Source organism: Budorcas taxicolor, chromosome X, assembly GCF_023091745.1.
Source record: "Budorcas taxicolor isolate Tak-1 chromosome X, Takin1.1, whole genome shotgun sequence".
Taxonomy (NCBI): Eukaryota; Metazoa; Chordata; class Mammalia; order Artiodactyla; family Bovidae; genus Budorcas; species Budorcas taxicolor.
This window is the reverse complement of record NC_068935.1, coordinates 38,688,014-38,705,620: the sequence shown is the minus strand read 5'-3', so window position 1 is coordinate 38,705,620 and position 17,607 is coordinate 38,688,014. Positions and strand designations below refer to the sequence as shown.

Below are 17,607 nucleotides of genomic sequence, written 5' to 3'. Positions count from 1 at the left end.
GAATACAAAAAGGCCACCCCAAACACAGCAATATAAACAAGAAGAAAAGACAGAGAAATACCCAGCAGGAAAAGGAACAGGATAAATGCACACCAAACCAAGCAAAAGAGGAAGAAATAGGGAGTCTACCTGATAAAGAATTCTGAATAATAATAGCGAAAATGATCCAAAATCTTGAAAACAAATTGGAGTTACAGATAAATAGCCTGGAGACAAGGATTGAGACGATGCAAGAAAGGTTTAACAAGGACCTAGAAGAAATAAAAAAGAGTCAATATATAATGAATAATGCAATAAATGAGATCTAAAACACTCTGGAGGGAACCAAAGGTAGAATAACGGAGGCAGAAGATATGATAAGTGAGGTAGAAGATACAATGGTAGAAATAAATGAAACAGAGGAAAAGAGAAACACGAATTAGAAGAAATGAGGACAACCTCAGAGACCTCTGGGACAATGTTAAATGCCCCAATATTCGAGTCATAGGAGTCCCAGAAGAAGAAGACAGAAAGAAAAACCATGAGAAAATACTTGAAGAGATAATAGTTGAAAACGTCCCTAAAATGGGGAAGGAAATTATCACCCAAGTCCAAGAAACCCAGTGGGTCCCAAACAGGATAAACCCAAGGTAAAACACCCCAAGACACATATTAATCAAATTAACAAAGATCAAACACAAAGAACAAATATTAAAAGCATCAAGGGAAAAACAACAAATAACACACAAGGGGATTCCCATAAGGATAACAGCTGATCTTTCAATAGAAACTCTTCAGGCCAGGAGGGAAGGGCAGGACATACTTAAAGTAATGAAAGAAAATAACCTACAGCCCAGATTACTGTACCCAGCAAGGATCTCATTCAAATATGAAGGATAAATCAAAAGCTTTACAGACAAGCAAAGCTGAGAGAATTCAGCACCACCAAACCAGCTCTCCAACAAATGCTAAGAAAGGATCTTCTCTAGACAAGAAACACCAAAAGGGTGATAAACTCGAGCCCAAAACAATAAAGTAAATGGCAACAGGATCATACTTATCAGTAATTACCTTAAACGTCAATGAGTTGAATGCCCGAACCAAAAGACAAAGACTGGCTGAATGGATACAAGAGCAAGACGCCTATATATGTTGTCTACAAGAGACCCACCTCAAAACAGGGGACACATATAGACTGAAAGTGAAGGGCTAGAAAAAGATATCCCATGCAAATAGAGACCAAAAGAAAGCAGGAGTAGCAATACTCATATCAGATAAAATAGACTTTAAAACAAAGGCTGTGAAAAGAGACAAAGAAGGACACTACATAATGATCAAAGGATCAATCCAAGAAGAAGATATAACAATTATAAATATATATGCACCCAATATAGGAGCACAGCAATATGTAAGGCAAATGCTAACAAGTATGAAAGGGGAAATTAACACTAACATAATAATAGTGGGAGACTTTAATACCCCACTCACATCTATGGATAGATCAACTAAACAGAAAATTAACAAGGAAACACAAACATTAAATGATACAATAGACCAGTTAGACCTAATTGATATTGATAGGACATTTCACCCCAAAACAATGAATTTCACCTTTTTATCAAGTGCTCACAGAACCTTCTCCAGGATAGATCACATCCTGGGCCGTAAATCTAGCCTTGGTAAACTCAAAAAAATTTAAATCACTCCAAGCTTCTTTTCTGACCATAATGCAGTAAGATTAGATCTCAATTACAGGAGAAAAACTATTAAAAATTCCAACATATGGAAGCTGAACAACACGTTGCTGAATAACCAACAAATCACAGAAGAAATAAAAAAAGAAATCAAAATATGCATAGAAACGAATGAAAATGAAAACACAACAACCCAAAACCTGTGGGACACTGTAAAAGTAGTGCTAGGGCAAAAGTTCATAGCAGTACAGGCATACCTCAAGAAACAAGAAAAAAGTCAAATAAATAACCTAACTCTACACCTAAAGCAACTAGAAACGGAAGAAATGAAGAACCCCAAGGTTGGTAGAAGGAAAGAAATCTTAAAAATGAGGGCAGAAATAAATGCAAAAGAAACAAAAGAGACCATAGCAAAAATCAACAAAGCCAAAAACTGGTTCTTTGAAAGGATAAATAAAATTGATAAACCATTAGCCAGACTCATCAAGAAACAAAGGGAGAAAAATCAAATCAATAAACTTAGAAATGAAAATGGAGAGACCACAACAGACAACACAGAAATACAAAGGATCATAAGAGACTGCTATCAGCAATTATATGCCAATAAAATGGACAACTTGAAAGAAATGGACAAATTCTTAGAAAAGTTCAACTTTCCAAAACTGAACCAGGGAGAAACAGAAAACCTTAACAGACCCATCACAAGCACGGAAATTGAAACTGTAATCAGAAATCTTCCAGCAAACAAAAGCCCATGTCCAAATGGCTTCACAGCTGAATTCTATCAAAAATTTAGAGAAGAGCTAACACCTATCCTACTCAAACTCATCCAGAAAATTGCATAAGAAGGTACACTTCCAAACTCATTCTATGAGGCCACCATCATCCTAATACCAATACCTGACAAAGATGGCACAAAAAAAGAAAACTACAGGCCAATATCACTGATGAACATAGATGCAAAAATCCTTAACAAAATTCTAGCAATCAGAATCCAACAACACATTGAAAAGATCATACACCATGACCAAGTGGGCTTTATCCCAGGGATGCAAGGATTCTTCAATATCTGCAAATCAATCCATGTAATACACCACATTAACAAATTGAAAAATAAAAGCCATATGATTATCTCAATAGATGCAGAGAAAGCCTTTGAAAAATTCAACACCCATTTATGATAAAAACTCTCCAGAAAGCAGGAATAGAAGGAACATACCTCAACATAATAAAAGCTATATATGACAAACCCACAGCAAACATTATCCTCAATGGTGAAAAATTGAAAGCATTTCCCCTAAAGTCGGAACAGGACTAGGGTGCCCACTTTCACCACTACTATTCAACATACTTTTGGAAATTTTGGCCACAGCAATCAGAGCAGAAAAAAAATAATAATAAAAGGAATCCTAATTGGAAAAGAAGAAGTAAAACTCACTGTTTGCAGATGACATGATCCTCTACATAGAAAACCCTAAAGACTCCACCAGAAAATTACTAGAGCTAATCAATGAATACAGTAAAGTTGCAGGATATAAAATCAACACACAGAAATCCCTTGCATTCCTCTACACTAATAATGAGAAAATAGAAAGAGAAATTAAGGAAACAATTCCATTCACCATTGCAATGAAAAGAATAAAATACTTAGGAATATATCTACCTAAAGAAACTAAAGACCTATATATAGAAAACTATAACACTGGTGAAAGAAATCAAAGAGGACACTAACAGATGGAGAAATATACCATATTCATGGATCGGAAGAATCAATATACTGAAAATGAGTATACTACCCAAAGCAATTTATAGATTCAATGCAATCCTATCAAGCTACCAATGGTATTTTTCAGAGCTAGAAAAAATAATTTCACAATTTATATGGAAATACAAAAAACCTCGAATAGCCAAAGCAATCATGAGAAATAAGAATGGAACTGGAGGAATCAACCTGCCTGACTTCAGGCTCTACTACAAAGCCACAGTCATCAAGACAGTATGGTACTGGCACAAAGACAGAAATAGAGATCAATGGAACAAAATAGAAAGCCCAGAGATAAATCTATGCACATATGGACACCTTATCTTTGACAAAGGAGGCAAGAATATACAATGGATTAAGGACAATCTCTTTAACAAGTGTTGCTGGGAAAACTGGTCAACTACTTGTAAAACAATGAAACTAGAACACTTTCTAACACCACACACAAAAATAAACTCAAAATGGATTAAAGATCTAAATGTAAGACCAGAAACTATAAAACTCCTAGAGGAGAACAGGCAAAACACTCTCCAACATAAATCACAGCAGGATCCCCTATGACCCACCTCCCAGAATATTGGAAATAAAAGCAAAAGTAAACAAATGGGATCTAATTAAAATTAAAAGCTTCTGCACAACAAAGGAAATTATAAGCAAGGTGAAAAGACAGCCTTCAGAATGGGAGAAAATAATAGCAAATGAAGCAACTGATAAAGAACTAATCTCAAAAAATAAACAAGCAACTTATGCAGCTCAATTCTAGAAAAATAAACGACCCAATCAAAAACTGGGCCAAAGAACTAAATCGACATTTCTCCAAAGAAGACATACAGATGGCTAACAAACACATGAAAAGATGCTCGACATCACTCATTATCAGAGAAATGCAAATCAAAACCACAATGAGGTACCATTTCACGCCAGTCTGAATGGCTGCGATCCAAAAGTCTACAAGCAATAAATGCTGGAGAGGGTGTGGAGAAAAGGGAACCCTCTTACACTGTTGGTGGGAATGCAAACTAGTACAGCCACTATGGAGAACAGTGTGGAGATTTCTTAAAAAATTGCAAATAGAACTGCCTTATGACCCAGCAATCCCACTGCTGGGCATACACACCGAGGAAACCAGAACTGAAAGAGACACGTGTACCCCAATGTTCATCACAGCACTGTTTATAATAGCCAGGACATGGAAGCAACCTAGATGTCCATCAGCAGATGAATGGATAAGAAAGCTGTGGTACATACACACAATGGCGTACTACTCAGCCATTAAAAAGAATACATTTGAATCAGTTCTAATGAGGTGGATGAAACTGGAGCCGATTATACAGAGTGAAGTAAGCCAGAAAGAAAAACACCAATACAGTATAGTAACACATATATATGGAATTTAGAAAGATGGTAACGATAACCCTGTATGCGAGACAGCAAAAAAGACACAGATGTATAGAACAGACTTTTGGACTCTGTGGGAGAGGGAGAGGGTGGGATGATTTGGGAGAATGGCATTGAAAGATGTATAATATCATGTAAGAAATGAATCGCCAGTCTAGGTTTGATGCAGGATATAGGATGCTTGAGGCTGGTGCACTGGGATGACCCAGAGAGATGGTATGGAAAGGGAGGTGGGACGGGGGTTCAGGATGGGGAACTCATGTGCACCCGTGGCGGATTCATGTTGATGTATGGCAAAACCAATACAATATTGTAAAGTAAAGTAAAATAAAAATAAATAAATAAATAAATAAAAATTTAAAAAAACATGTCATGGGGATGTAACATACAGCATAGGAATTGTAGTTAATATTATTGTATTACTTTGTATGGTGGCACAGGATAACTAAACTTATTGTTGTAATCACTGCACAATGTATACAAATGATGAATCATGAGTTTTATACTTAAAACCAGTATAATATTGTATGTCAACTATACATCAATAACATTACAAATAAAAATAACAAAAAAAAGAAAATTAGAGATACCAAGAGAACATTTCATGCCAAGATGGGCACAATAAGGGACAGAAATGGTAGGGACCTAACAGAAGCAGAATATATTAAGAGGTGGCAAGAATACATAGAAGAACTAAACAAAAACTTTCTTAATGACCCAGATGAAGATGATGGTGTGATTACTCACCTCGAGCCAGATATCCTGGAATGTGAAGTCAAGTGGGACTTAGGAAGCATCACTATAAAGCTAGTGGAGGTGATGGAATTCCAGTGGAGCTATTTCAAATCCTGAAAGATGATGCTGTGAAAGTGCTGCACTCAATATGCCAGAACATTTGGAAAACTCAGCAGTGGCCACAGGACTGGAAAAGGTCAGTTTTCATTCCAATCCCAAAGAAAGGCAATGCCAAAGAATGCTCAAACTATGGCACAATTGCACTCATCTCACATGCTAGTAAAGTAATGCTCAAAATTCTCCAAGCCAGGCCTCAATAGTGTATGAACCATGAACTTCCAACCAGAGAGCAAATAGCCAACATCCGCTGAATCATCAAAAAAGCAATAGAGTTCCAGATAAACATCTATTTCTGCTTTAATGCCTATTCCAAAGCCTTTGACTGTGTGGATCACAATAAACTGTGGAAAATTGTTAGAGAGATGGGAATACCAAACCACCTGACCTGCTTCCTGAGAAATCTGTATGCAGGTCAGGAAGCAACAGTTAGAACTGGACATGGAACAACAGACTGGTTCCAAATAGGAAAAGGAGAATGTCAAGGCTGTATATTGTCACCCTGTTTATTTAACTTATATGCAGAGTACATCATGAGAAACACTGGGCTGGATGAAGCACAAGCTTGAATCAAGATCGCCAGGAGAAATATCAATAACCTCAAATATGCAGATTACACCACCTTTATGGCAGAAAGTGAAGAACAACTAAAGAGCCTCTTGATGTAAGTGAAAGAGGAGAGTGAAAACGTTGGCTTAAAACTCAATATTCAGAAAATTAAGATCATGGCAACAAACGAAAATGAAAACACAATAATCCAAAATCTATGGGATGCACTAAAAGCAGTTTTCAGAGGGAGGTTAGTAATTCAAGCTTTCCTCAGGAAATAAGAAAAATCTCACATAAGCAACCTAACCGCACACCTAAAGGAACTAGAAAAAGGAGAACTAACAAAACCCAAAGTTAGTACAAGGGAGAAATCATAAAGATCAGAGAAGAAATAAATGAAATATATTTTTATATAAAATAGCAATGCAAATAAGAGTTGATTCTTTGAAAAAGTAAATAAAATTAATAAATCTTTAGCCTGACTCAAGAAAAAGAAGGTCCAAATCGATAAAATCAGAAATGAAAACGAAGTTACAATCAACACCACAGAAATACAAAGGATCATAAGAGACTACTATGAGCAATTAATTAGACATCAGTAAAGTGGATAACCTAGAAGAAATGAACAAATTCCTAGAAATGTATAGTCTACCAAGACTGAAGCAAGAAGAAATAGAAAATTTGAACAGATCAATTACTAGTAATGAAACTGAATTGGAAAATTTTAAAGGATGTATTTATTTTACAGCAGCAGGAATATAGCCAATATCTTATAATAACTTTAAATGAAGAATAATCTATAAAAATTTTCAGTCAGTATGTTGCACATCTGAAACTAATAGAATATTTGAAATCAACTACACCTCAATAAAACAGACATCACTAATCACGAGAGAAATGCAAACCAAAACTACAACGAGATATCACCTGACACATGTCAGAATGGCTATCATCAAAAAGACTACAAATAACAAATGTTGGTAAGCTTGTGGAGAAAAGAGAACACTTGCACACTGTTGGTGGGAATGTAAATTGGTGCAGCTACTGTAAAAACAGTATGGAGGTTTCTCAAAAAATTAAAAACAGAACTACCATATGACCCAGAAATTTCAATCCTGGGTATATATCTAAAAAAAAAGAAAAACTAACCCCAAAAGATACATGCACCCCAATGTTCATACCAGCATTACTCACAACAGCCAAGATACGGAAGAAACATAAGTGTCCATCAACATAGGAATGGATAAAGAAGATATGGTATATACATACAACAGAATACTACTCAACATTAAGAAGAATGAAATTTTGCCATCTGTAACAACATGGATGGACTTGGAGGGTATGATGCTCAGTGAAATAAATAAGTAGGACAAAGAAAGGCAGGTAGTGTATGATACCACTTATATGTGGAATCTAAAAATGAAAACAAACTATTGAATATAACAAAAAAGAAGTCTCACAGATACAGAGAATAAACTAGTGGTTACCAATGAGTAGAGACAGGAGAGAGGGACAAGACAGGGGTAGTGGATTAATAAGTACAAACTACTATGTATAAAATAAATAAGCTACAACAATACATTGTACAGCACAGGGAATATAGCCAGTATTTCATAAGAACTATAGTGGAGTACAACCTTTAAAAATTGTGAATCATTATGTTGTACACCTAAAACTTATATAATATTGTATATCAACTATTCCTCAAATTTTTAAAAAAGATAACTTTAAAGTCTCCACCAAAAATCTATTAGAACTAATAAATGAATTCAGTAGTTTCAGGATTCAAGATTAATATATAGAAATGTGTTGCTTTTCTATACACTTAATAATAAGCTATCAGAGAAAGCAAGAAAACAATCCCACTTAAAATAGCATTCAGTTTAGTTCACTTCAGTCACTTAGTCGTGTCTGACTGTTTGCGACCCCATGAATTGCAGCACACCAGGCCTCCCTGTCCATCACCAACTCCCAGAGTTCACTCAGACTCACGTCCATCGAATCGGTGATGCCATCCAGCCATCTCATCCTCTGTCGTCCCCTTCTCCTCCTGCCCCCAATCCCTCCCAGCATCAGTCTTTTCCAATGAGTCAACTCTTCCATGAGGTGGCCAAAGTACTGGAGTTTCAGCTTTAGCATCAGTCCTTCCAAAGAACACGCAGGACTGATCTCCTTCAGAATGGACTGATTGGATCTCCTTGCAGTCCAAGGGACTCTCAAGAGTCTTCGCCAACACCACAGTTCAAAAGCATCAATTTTTGGTGCTCAGCTTTCTTCACAGTCCAACTCTCACATCCATACATGACCACTGGAAGAACCATAGCCTTGACTAGATGGACCTTTGTTGGCAAAGTAATGTCTCTGCTTTTGAATATGCTATCTAGGTTGGTCGTAACTTTCCTTTCAACAAGTAAGCGTCTTTTAATTTCATGGCTGCAGTCACCATCGGCAGTGATTTTGGAGCCCCCAAAAATAAAATCTGACACTGTTTCCACTGTTTCCCCATCTATTTCCCATGAAGTGATGGGACTGGATGCCATGATCTTCTTTTTTTTAATGTTGAGCTTTAAGCCAACTTTTTCACTCTCCACTTTTACTTTCATCAAGAGGCTTTTTAGTTCCTCTTCACTTTCTGCCATAAGGGTGGTGTCACCTGCATATCTGAGGTTATTGATATTTCTCCCAGCAATCTTGATTCCAGCTGGTGCTTCTTCCAGCCCAGTGTTTCTCATGATGTACTCTGCATATAAGTTAAATAAGCAGGGTGACAATATACAGCCTTGACGTACTCATTTTCCAGCCATGGGGTGTAGCAAAACAACAACAAAAACAATCACAATATGGTACTGGCATTAAAAACAGACACACAGATCACTAGAACAGACTAGAAAGTCCAGAAATAAACCCAAGTACTTATCGTCAATTAATCTATGACAAAGCAGGTAAGAATACACAACAGGGAAAACAGTCTCTTTAATAAGTGGTGCCAGGTATATGGATGTGAGAGTTGGACTGTGAAGAAAGCTGAGCACCGAAGAATTGATGCTTTTGAACTGTGGTGTTGGAGAAGACTCTTGAGAGTCCCTTGGCCTGCAAGGAGATCCAACTCCCAGAGTTCACTCAGACTCACTCATTCTAAAGGAGATCAGTCCTGGGTGTTCTTTGGGAAGAATGATGCTAAAGCTGAAACTCCAGTACTTTGGCCACCTCATGCGAAGAGTTGACTCATTGGAAAAGACTCTGATGCTGGGAGGGATTGGGGGCAGGAGGAAAAGGGGACGACAGAGGATGAGATGGCTGGATGGCATCGCCGACTCGATGGACATGAGTTTGAGTGAACTCTTGGAGTTGGTGATGGACAGGGAGGCCTGGTGTGCTGCAATTCATGGGGTCCCAAAGAGTCAGACACAACTGAGCAACTGAACTGACTGGCTGACTGAGGAATACTGGACAGCTGCATGTCAAAGAAATTAGAACATTTTCTCACAGAACATTAAAAAATAAGCTCAAAATGGATTAATGACCTAAATGTAAGACTGCTAAGTCACTTCAGTCATGTCTGACTTTGCGAAACCCCATAGACAGCAGCCCACAAGGCACCCCCGTCCCTGGGATTCTTCAGGTAAGAACACTGGAGTGGGTTGCCACTTCTTTCTCCAATGCATGAAAGTGAAAAGTGAAAGTGAAGTCGCTCAGTCATGTCTGACTCTTAGCGACCCCATGGACCGCAGCCTACTAGGGTCCTCTGTCCATGGGATCTTCCAGGAAAGAGTACTGGAGTGGGGTGCCATTGCCTTCTCTATAAGGCAATATAAGACTAGATACTATAAAACTCCTAGAGGAAAACACAGGCAGAACATTCTTTGACATGAATCACAGCAATACTTTTTGGGATCTGTCTCCTAAGACCAAAAAAAAAAAAAGAAAAAAACAAGCAAAAACAAACAAATGAGACCTAATTAAACTTAAAAGCTTTTGCACAGCAAAGTGAAAGTCAAAGTGAAGTCGTGTCTGACTCTTTGCGACCCAGTGAAAGTGAAAGTGAAGTCGTGTCCTACTCTTTGCGACCCGTGGACTGTAGCCCACGAAGCTCCTCCGTCCATGGGATTCTCCAGGCAAGAACACTGGAGTGGGTTGCCATTTCCTTCTCCAGGGGATCTTGCCGACCCAGGGATTGAACCCCGGTCTCCCACACTGCAGGCAGATGCTTTAACCTCGGCTCCACCAGGGAAGCCTTTAAATACAAGAATACAGTCTCTCAGAAAACCTCCTATAGAGACACAGAACTTCAGATCTAAGTACTAACATCAAAGATTTCAAGGGAGGAAAGGAAGCCAGGTTGAAAGAAGAAGGGGAAGGAGGTGGGAGAGGGGGGCAAAAGGGGTGGCCTTACAGACGTCTCCTGCCACCTACAGATACCCAGGCGTTATGGGACTTTTCCCTGGGCCTACAGAGAAGGGAGGACTGGAACTCGGCCCTACCAGAAATCAGACCAGACCAGAACCAGAATTCAAGTTCTCTGCCAAGAGGAGATGATCAGTCTCCAATCCTCAGCTCAGGCTGAGGGCCCTTCGACCAGATTCCTGCATCCAGGACCGGGGGACTAGAAAAACAGGGAAGGATAGGAAGGGTTAAGGAGAGGAAAGAGAGAGGGAAGGGGAGAGAGGTCAATAAAGTCTCTTGTTCCTTACTGGTCGGGGCACTCTGGCCAGTTGTCCGTGTCAGGAGGAGACCAGGGACAAAAGGGTCCCAGTTGCGGCTGCTGGGTCTGGTCCATTGGCAGGCAAGCTGGCCCCTGAGTACCCCGAGTGGTCAGGATGTCAGTCTCAGCGAAGAAGAGTCCCCGCCAGAGTCGCCATTTGTTGGAGGAAGGTGGACCCCTTCCAGGGCCCGAAACTGGGCTCTTGTCTAACACTTGGAAATGAATTGTCCGAGGAGACACATGTGCTGACAAAGCAAGAGATTTTATTGGGAAAGGGCACCCGGGTGGAGAGCAGTAGGGTAAGGAAACCCAGGAAAAGGAAACCATATACAAAACAAAAGGACAACCTACTGGATGGGAGAAAATTTTTGCAAAGGATATTACTGACAAGGAGTTAATATCCAACGTTTATAAAAACAGGTTGGGCTTCCCTCATAACTCAGATGGTAAAGAATCCGCCTGCAATGCAGGCGACCCTGGTTCTATTCCTGGGTTGGGAAGATCTGCTGGAGAAGGGATAGGCTACCCACTTCAGTATTCTTGGGCTTCCCTTGTGTGGCTCAGCTGGTAAAGAATCCACCTGCAATGCAGAAGACCTGAGTTCAAGCCCTGGATTGGGAAGATCCCCTGTAGAAGGCAAAGGCTACCCACTCTAGTATTCTGGCCTGGAGAATTCCATGAACTGTATAGTCCATGGGGTCAGAGTCGGACACAACTGAGTGACTTTCACTCCACTTCATACAACTCAGTATCAAAAAACAAAAACCTAATGCAAAAATGGGCAGAAGACCTGAATAGACATTTTGCCAAAGAAGATACACAGATGGCCAACAGGCATATGAAAAAAAAAAAAGCTCAACACTGTTAATTGTCAGAGAAATGCAAATCAAAAGCATAATGAGATCACCTCACACCTGTCAAATGGCTATCACCAAAAGGGTAACAAATGTTGGCAAGGATGTGGAGAAAAGGGAATCCTACACTGTGGGAATGTAAACTGGTGCAGCCACTATGGAAAACAGTATGGAGGTTTCTCCAAAAAACTAAAAATAGAACTATCATATGATCCAGCAATTCCACTCTTGGGTTAATATCAAAGAAAATGAAAACAGTAATTCAAAATGATATTTGCACCTCAATGTTCACAGCAGCATTATTTACAACAGCCAAAATATGAAAGCAACCTAAGTGCCCAGTAACAGATACATGGATAAAGAAGATGTGGCATATATATAAAATGGAATACTTCTCAGTCATAAAAATGAATGAAATTATGCTATTTATAACAATGTGGATGGACCTAGAGAGTATTATGTTTAGTGAAATAAGTCAGACACAGAAAGACAAACACTGTATGATTTCACTTACATGTGGAATCTAGTAAATGAAAAAAATGAACAAATGTAACTAAACAGAGACAAAATTATATATACAGAGGGGAAAAAACAGGTGGTTGAAAAGAGGGGTTGGGGGAGGAGAGAAATAGGTGAAGGAGATTGAGGTAAAAACTTCCAGTTGCAAAATAAATGAATAACTGGTATGAAATGTACAGTGTGGGGAATACAGTCAATAATTATATAATATCTTTTATGGTGACAGACTCACGGTGATCATTTTTAAATGTACAGAAATAATTAATCACTATGTTGTATAACAGGAACTAACATATTGTTGTAGGTCAATTATACTTCAAAAGGAAACAAACTAAAAAAAAGAGATTAGATTGGTGGTTACCAGAGGGAGTCAGGTGGGGGAACTGGGTGAAGGCAGTCAAAAGGTATAAATGAGATATAGGCAGTTCTAGCTAGACACCCAAATCGAAGAAGACAATGGCACCCCACTCCAGTACTCTTGCCTGGAAAATCCCATGGACAGAGGAGCCTGGTGGGCTGCAGTCCATTGGGTCGCTAGGAGTCGGGCACAACTGAGCGACTTCCCTTTCACTTTTCACTTTCATGCATTGGAGAAGGAAATGGCAACCCACTCCAGTGTTCTTGCTTGGAGAATCCCAGGGATGGAGGAGCCTGGTGGACTGCCATCTATAGGGTTGCATAGAGTCAGACACAACTGATGCAACTTAGCAGCAGCAGACACCCAAACCAAGGGGCAAACCAAGAGTTTGACACTTGAGAAAGGGAGAAATTGGGCTGATTCTTAGAATTATCACACAGCAAAAGCAAACCGAACTTGGAGTAATCAAACTGAACAGAAAATACTGAGCCAAAGTTGATGCTATTTACCATCCTTTCTCATTAAATCATCTACCACCATGGAGGTTTCCATGATATGGTTTGCCTACAGCCTCTCCAATTAGTCCTCTGTCTCTTGCAAACTTGTCACCCTTTCAGTATTCCCTAGCTCAGTGAGTATACCATCCGCCATTCAGTCGGGCAAATCAGAAATTCAGATATTTTTCTTAATCATTTCCTTTTACTCCTATGTCCAAATTACCACGAATTGCTATCAATTTTACCTTCTAAATACCTCTCTAATCTGTTCACTTCTATCCATTACCACTACCTGGACCAACACACCATCACCTCTGGACTTGCCTACTAAACAGCCTGCTTGGATCAAATCTCAGCCACATCCCAGCTGTGTGGATCTTGGGCAGGTCTCTTCACGTCTCTGGGCTTCAGTTTTTTAACAGGTGAAGCGCGGATAAAAACCAGTAGCTACCACATTTACATAAGGTTGTGAAGATTCAATGACAATCTGTAGAAAACCCTTTAGGACAAGTGCTTAACACAGTAAGTGCAACATAAATGATAGCTTTTAAAATTTTATCTGCATTCACAGACACTCAGCAATCCATTCATTCCTGTAGCTTGCTTTAGGGACAATTCTACCTCAGGCACAAACTTTAAGGGTAACTAAAAATTCAGTAATTAAGATAAAGGATGTTTTAATGTAGTATTCCCTGGTGGCTCAGAGGGTAAAGCGTCTGCCTGCAATGCAGGAGACCTGGGTTCAATCCCTAAGTCAGGAAGATCCCCTGGAAAAGGAAATGGCAACCCACTCCAGTACTCTTGCCTGGAAAATCCCATGAACAGAGAAGCCTGGTAGACTACAGTTCATGGGATCGCAAAGAGTCCGACACGACTGAGCGACTTCACTTTCACTTTTCTTTCAATGTAGGATTTGGGCTTCCCTGGTGGCTCAGCTGGTGAAGCATCCTCTTGCAATGCGGGAGACGTGGGTTCGATCCCTGGGTTAGGAAGATCCCCTGGAGAAGGGAACTGCTACCCACTCCAGTATTCTGGCCTGGAGAATTCCATGGGCTGTATAGAAGAGTCTGACACGACTGAGCGACTTTCACTTTCACGTTAAATGTATTTACATTAATGCAAATATAATCCATGAATAAATGATGACCAATATTTTAAATCAAAGTAGAATCCAATCGCGCACGTACTTCACCATGCCTCAGGCGACTCATTTGTTAACTGAGGGCCGACAGTTTCCCGACGTGACTTATTCAAACTCCCCACCGTAATACTGACTCATTCCCACCGGGCAGAGCCTCCGCCCCCGCCCCAGGCCCTGGGGTTTTCAACTCCGGAGCTGAGGACAGGGACGCGCTCGCCTCAGCCGGCGCCCCCAGAGCTGCCCGCTTACCGCAAGGCGACGCTGAGATACTGAGTGCGGTGGAAAACTCCCTCCAGCTCCCGCAGCTGCTCCAGCGTGAAGGTGTGCCGGGAGACTCGGTGGCGCCTGTCTGCCGCCTTCAGAACCTCGACGGCGGCTCCCAGGCGCTGCTCCTCCCCGCCCTTCTCTCCGCCTTCGCCGCCGCCCGCGCCCGCCTCAGCCTTGGCCTCGTGGCTTTCCCCATCCGGGGGACTCGCAGCTCCCGCGCCCACATCGCCGCCTTCCTTTTCTTCTCCTTCTTCATATCGCGCCTCTTTCCCCTCCGCGGCTGCTCCCTGCTCAGGTTCGGACTGAGCCTTCGGCTTCTCTCCCCTCTCTCGAGGAAGCCAGAGGCTCGCGGGCTCGGCCTCTGCAAAAGAAGAAACCAAAAGCCAATGATCAGGCCGTCGAGCAAGCCCGCTGAGGAAGAGGCAGGAACCCGCTGCGTCTGAGGAGGAAGCCTCCCGCTCGACCCTCCCTAGGGAAATTCGTTTCCAGGTACCCTCTGAACCGAGCGCCCAGCCTGCCACTGACCATGAGCTTCTTCCCAATTCTCCTTGACCCACAGCCTGAGGAAGCCCGCAGCGACCGCGTCGGTGTTGGCATCGGCATTGTGGCCACGCTGCGGCTGAGGCTTCATGTTCCGACCGCTGTCCAGGAGGCTGTGTCTTCAGCGGAGGCTGTCCTGGATCTCCCGAGACCCCAGCTCTGGACTCAGGGCTAGAAGCGGCGGCCTGCGATCTGGCACCGCTAGGACTACTCTGGTGGCGGGTCAGGACTAGAGTCTGGATACACGCTCTCTGGGGGTTTATCATCAGCTGCTGGGGGTTGGGTCAGCTGAGGTGCGCATGCGGCAGGAGCTTGGCTGTCCTGGGGGCCGGGGCGGGGTGGGCAAGAGGTGCGGGGGCGGCGCGGGGACTCCAGGTGCGCACCACCTGGGGCGCTGGTAGGGAGCGTGAGAGCAGAACTCAGGCCTCCAAGTTGCAACTTAGTGACCAAGTACTGCAAACTTGCTCCAGCGTCTTCCCAGACCAAGGGCCTGTGCCTGATTTGTGGACGTGAAGAGCAGGCCCTCACCCTAGCTCCGTAGGCCTTGGAGAAACGTTTGGGGATTATCTCCTGGCCCAGCCCGCCATATCCAGCAGCCAGTACTAAGTAAGGAGAAGCAATCAAACTAATACGTTCACCCCTTGGTGTCGCCGGGGATTGGTTCCCGGACCCGCAGGGGATACAAAAATCTGTGGATGCTCAAGTTCCAAAGTGGGCCTTCCACATCTGTGGATGTGAAACCCACAGATATGGAGGGCCGTCTGTTTGTTTACAGGAAAAAAAAAAAAAAAAAAAGAAGCCCGTGTATAAGTGGACCAGCTAGGCCTTTGCTTGCTCTGAGTTTTTGCAGTGAGGCTGAAGTCCCAGTCTGCCACATTCCAGCAGGAGTACAGGGTTGGGTTTTCTGAGCAGGCGGGGTGCTCAGATGCACAATGAAAACAACAAAACCCAACCCACCCCCTTAAGAAAGGCCTTTAGCCTATTTTAGTAACAAATCCACATCAAATTGCAAGTGTAGAAACCTGCACAGTGTTTAGAACACTCAAGAATGTTTATGGGGTACAGAGAGAGCCCTTTCCTTTTGTTTTTGCCTTTGTTGCAACTATGTATTGTGCTACATCTTTATAAACAGTTCTTATTGCTTCTGGCTGTAGACTGGCTAAATTACCTGCTTTCTTGCAGCTGCCTCCCCCACCCCCTCATCTGGCCTCGTCATGTTTTCTAGAAACCTTCCTGAGCCCTTGCTGAGGAATAAATAAATTTTATTTATTGTCAAATAAGAGAGAGCCAGGCCAGATCACAGACTCTATGATTTTTCCTTGAAGAAGTGTTTTATGGATGCCCCAAGACTTGTTAATATCCTAAATACTGAAAATAACTTCTAACAATGGGCTCTATACTTGACAATTTACTTATCTTGTGTTATATTACACAACCATTTTTGTCCACCCCATTTGAGATCAGAAACCAAATCATTTTTGTAGGCTCCTAAATGTATCATGGGCTTCCCTGGTGGCTCAGAGGTTAAAGCGTCTGCCAGCAATGTGGGAGACCTAGGTTCAGTCCCTGGGTCGGGAAGATCCCCTGGAGAAGGAAATGGCAACACACTCCAGTATTCTTGCCTGGAGAATCCCATGGACGGAGGAGCCTGGTGGGCTACAGTCCACGGGGTCGCAAAGAGTCAGACACAACTGAGCGACTTCACTTCACTAAATGTATCATGGGACCGGGTCATCTCACCTACAGTGTCTAAGGCATAATGCCTTCTGCTTCATGTTTCTAGAGAGTCCGCAAGAAATTAACTAAAAAAGAGTTTGGTGACCAGTTCTTTTTCAAAAAGATGGTAAGAGATGGCAGTCTGATACCTCTTCCTGATTTTAACCAAGATGTTTCCTCATGTTGGCCCTGGTTGAGTTCAGCAGGCCTCTGCCTCTCTTGGCTTGATAGCCTATGCACAATTTTGGCTTAATATTAGTTATCTCATGAGAGACCTATTAGAGTTTTCATCATAATTTGCATTAGACTACCTGAGAAATTCTATGACAGCTCAGGAAGTGTGTCCCTTCACAGCTCAGATTTCCACAGTGAATTTGTGTTTTCCCAACTGTAGTAACCCATGTGACCCTTGACAAACGTTGCCTTACTTTGGCATCAGGCATGGTAGTGTTTTTCTTTAAATTTTACTTAAGTTCAAACTTTTAAAACCTTAAGTACTGAATGGAGCATCAAGTCATAATGACAAATCATGGTTTGATATATTAGATTTATGGGATTGAGGGGGCCTGGAGCCATTTTGTTGGCATCTAAATCCTAGCTGTGCTAACCATTTGCTAGCTGGCTAAACTGTTAGGTTTACTTATTCTCACTTAATCTTGGTCTCTACATCTGTAAAACGAGGATAGCAATAGTAAGTACGTCACCAGGGTATTGTGAGAATTAACTGAGATGATAAAAACAAAACGCTAGCAGTGGCCATACTATGCTGTCTTATGTTT

General features: G+C 41.6%; 1 pseudogene; it reads right to left on the bottom strand.

Annotated features, from left to right (window-relative positions):
- The window catches only part of LOC128069403 (RNA-binding motif protein, X-linked 2-like), a 99,599-nt pseudogene extending 84,396 nt beyond the window's left edge, over nucleotides 1-15,203 (bottom strand).
- Nucleotides 15,204-17,607: the final 2,404 nt, after the last annotated feature.